Genomic DNA, 4,462 nt, shown 5'->3' on the forward strand with positions numbered 1-4,462 from the left:
AATGAACTGCTTTACCAAAATAACACATAACTTGAAGATGCCATAACTTTGTTATTCCTCGTCCGATTTTGATGAAATTTTCAGTGTTTTGTTGGTCTGATTTTTCTCTATCAGTTCAAATCATTTTTATTTTCAGCCTGGAGTACCTCTTTAAAGAAAGGAACGAGAAATCATAAAAGAAGTCAGAGTGAGATTTTGGAACAAGTGTTCGACGGAGGTCAATTACTCTGTAATGGGGTCAAGGTATGACGTAAAAGCGAAAAAATATACTTGGCACTAGAACGATGTTCATGCACGTATCAAGATTAAGATAAATATAGGTTAGGGGGTGGATTGTCACCCCCATACAATCCTCAAATGTAATAACAATAATGAAGAAGTTACACCATCGTTTATTACTGTTTGTGTTATAGATTGAGAGTCCGTTTATTGTTAATATCTTTTTTCTCTTGAAAGTATTACTCATAAGGACAATTGCTGGGACACGCCCAATCTCGGCCCCTTTTTCACCATTTCTCTTACTAACACCCGAACCTGTGTATACGGCATACGACTGTGAATTGGATAAACATATTTGACGATTGGATTGTATTTCCTGAGAAAGAAAAGCCCAGCAGTGAAAGAGTCGATAAGTTTCCTTTGATCTAAACCCAATACTCTCCTAAAGAGGTTTAATTTTGACGACCTCCCACTATTTGCGAGACGAATTTGAGCAAATTTGAAGCAGATTTAGATAAACGAGTTTCAGCCGGATCTTTTTTTTTCTTGGACACGTATCAAAACAAATTCAGCTTCCCGGAGAGCTACATATTCTGATCTATTTTGATGTCAGACAGTTAGTGACATAAATGATGGTTTTCGTTAAAGTCACGTTAACATTAAAACGTTTAAAGTGATGTTAACGTTAAAAAACTTTTTTTAAAGACGAACTCCGTAATGTTTTGGTTAATCGTTAGTTGAAGGGATGGTCTAGGCTGAAAATATTTATATCTTAATACATAGAGTAGAATTCACTGAGCAAAATGCCAAAAATTTCATCAAAATCGGATAGCAAATAACAAAGTTATTGAATTTTAAAGTTTAGCAATATTTTGTGAAAACAGTCGTCATGAATATTCATTAGATGGGCTGATGATGTCACATCTCCAATTTCCGTTTCCTTATGTTATTACATAAAATCATAATATTTTCATTATTTCATACTTGTGTGAATAATATGTCTCCCTTATAATGAAATATCTAATGCACTAAATCAGTTGTCAATCCAATTTTTCAAGTTCTTGGAGGAAGAAATTTGAACAAACCTAATAAGTGGAGATGTGACATCATCAGTCGACCTAATGAATATTCATGACGACTGTTTTCACAAAATATTGCTAAACTTTAAAATTCAATAACTTTGTTATTTGTTATCCGATTTTGATGAAATTTTCGGCATTTTGCTCAGTGAATTCTACTCTATTAAGTTATAAATACTTTCAGCCCGGGCCATCCCTTTAATGAAAGCATAATTCCGATCCTCATCATTCTACTGAGCAAAATGCGGATGTAGCAATGATCTTGGCAGACTATTTCCTTTTGCAATTTATCGATAACCTTTCATATCATATCATTCACACATGTATGAAAATAATCATATTTCATGTATATCATTCCACATAACAGTCAACCTAATGAATATTCATGATGATGTATAGATAACGGTTTTCACAAAATATTGCTTAAGTTAAAAATTCGATAACTTCGTTTATATTTGTTATCAGATTTCTGTGGAATTTGCTGCATAATGCTTTGTGAATTTTGCTATTTTTATTTAGATATAATTATTTCAAACCTGGAGTAACACTTTGATTTACAGTTTCCAAGCGCCCCTATTTGCTTAGGGCCGTCTAACTTGTTAGTTCTTCAGCCCCTCGTTCCATAAGCAATTTCCATTCTTAAGGGTATGGTTTCATATTTATTTTATTTTTTTTTTGGGGGGGGGGCACTCACCCTATACCGTTTCCAAATCTGAGTGCCCACCCCTCTCCTCTCTGTCGGATTTCTTAGTGTAATCCACCCGAATGCTTTTGCCAAACTCGAACCCACACAAACCCGCTCTCGCACTTATATCACCGTATACGCACTACTCATGCCAATTAGTCTATTGCAAACTCTTCCACTCGTCACAGTCTGCCTTCATTTAGTCTAATGCCTTTCCGTCCATCAGCATATCGTCTAATAACCATTTAGCCCCCACACCATAAGGTCAAATAATCACTTCGTATAATCACCAGATCGTCTATGACAATTTCGTCTAATAACCAGTCGGTGTAATACCCATTTTCTTTTCATTCATTTCGCCAAATTAACATTTATCCAATTAGACCAAATGGTTTATGGACTAATGGCTGTATTAGACCAACTAATTATTAGACGGAACGGTGAATGGACGAAATAGACATTAGACCATGCGGATAGTGGACGAATTGATGATAGACCAAATGATAGTAGACGAGCTGGTAATTAGACGAATTGGCATTAGACCAATTGGAATAAACCCAACATAAGCTTGTAAGTGCACATCCCGCATTCAAACACATCCTTATACACACGCACTCACTTCCACACTTCACATACACACACACACACACACATCCTTATACACACCCACCCACTTCCACACACAACACATCTTCAAAAGACAGCTCATGCACATAACCCAAATGCACTCAGGCATACCATCTACATGGAGTCCAATATCCGAATCTAAAGGCAATATATACCTCAGAAGTGGATTTAAATAAATTGGGGGAAAAAGCAAACAACAATAGCACTTGAGATTTCATCAAAATAAAAATAAAAACTAGACAGTTACTACATTTTAAGATTTCACTCATTTTTTTTTAAATAGTTCGATGCACATTCTGGCCTGTAGAAGTTTTATCCATTATTCACAACCTCACCTTAACCAACAGCATACAAAACCTTACTATGCTGATCCTTAGTATTTTAGTTGATTGCCCCCCCCCCTCAAATGAGAAGGAAAACCCAGGAAGTACATGTTTATCTCAAACATCTGTGACCTATGGCCCAATCATGTTTCATGGGTCTAATTCAATTGATACTTCTCCGACCTCAAAACTTTCGCATATGTTGGATACATTTAGAACTAATTTGATTGGCTGTATTGTGTCTCTGTTGTCTAATGGCAACCGATGATGAAGACCTATAACGAGAGGCTACTTAAAGAACTTGGAAGAAATGGACAGGACAGATCAATTCTGGTAAGACGAGAAAAAAAGACAAAAAGCAGATATATAGAAAGAGAGGGGGAGGGAGAGAAGAGAGAGGGGGAAAGATGGGGGTCTTCCCACGAAGCCGAGGGTTCACCTCGAGTGAGATGGAAAGACAGAGAGAGGTGGATGGAGATTGATGTTTTTATTTGTATTTTATTTTAATATTTTAATTTTTTTTATATCATTTTTATTTTATTTATTTTTTTTATTTATTTATTCATTTTATTTATCTACTTTTTTTTTTGTGGGGGGAGGGTTGTCACAATATCGCACACATTAGTTTCATTCCCTGTCCCCTTTTTTCGCTGATCGCCGCTTACGATGATGATGGCTACCATTTTCATCGTCATCATTCCCACTGCTGTTATCATCGTCATTATCATCAAAATATATTTACCACTTTTATCATCATTATCTCATCCTCATTGCATCCACTATCATCCCAATCAGTTTAATAACTAAACGTAGGCTTAGATGAAATTATTCCTATATGAATTTTGACCAGTGGCGTAATGATCCTAAGATTTTTGGCAAAATTTATATAAAAAAAAGTTGCGAGCGAAACGAGCGAGCATGGATTTCGACATTTGTATTTAAAAGCAAAAACCGAATTCGTGGTAGATTTGGACATGATATTCAGAAAATGATATCATAATTCACCCTTCTCTCCTTTTTTTTCTTGTTTGTGAAAAATTGGGGGGGGGGGGGGGCATCTGTACGCCACTAATTTTGACTTAAAACCATTTTCATTGGATTTGTGAATAAAATGTTTTGGAGTAATTTTGGCTGTGACATCCACTTCCGAAAAGTTGTGTAATTTCTGAAAAGCATCATGTACATGGGGTCGCAAACTTTGTCTTGCGCAAGACTTGAAAGTTCTGGAAGGACGCGGCAAGAGCTTCTCAAGCATTTCAGTCCCCATTCTCTTTAGGGTTAATCATCACCGTATCTTTGTCATCATCGTCATTCCTACCACTATTTTACCCTTATGATTGGTTTTGAACAATGTGTGCACTGGTTGAAATGAAATCAAATGATTTCTTTTCTTGTTTCTTGTTGATATTTTGGCCTAATGCACAGTAAATTATAGAATACATTGACCAACCCAAATCACAGGACGGGATAATGGTATGAGAAGGTGAAATGTCAGATGACCAACGCAAATGAATGATGCCACACTTTAC

The sequence above is a fragment of the Lytechinus variegatus genome, chromosome 13 (genome assembly GCF_018143015.1).
Source record: "Lytechinus variegatus isolate NC3 chromosome 13, Lvar_3.0, whole genome shotgun sequence".
Classification (NCBI taxonomy): domain Eukaryota; kingdom Metazoa; phylum Echinodermata; class Echinoidea; order Temnopleuroida; family Toxopneustidae; genus Lytechinus; species Lytechinus variegatus.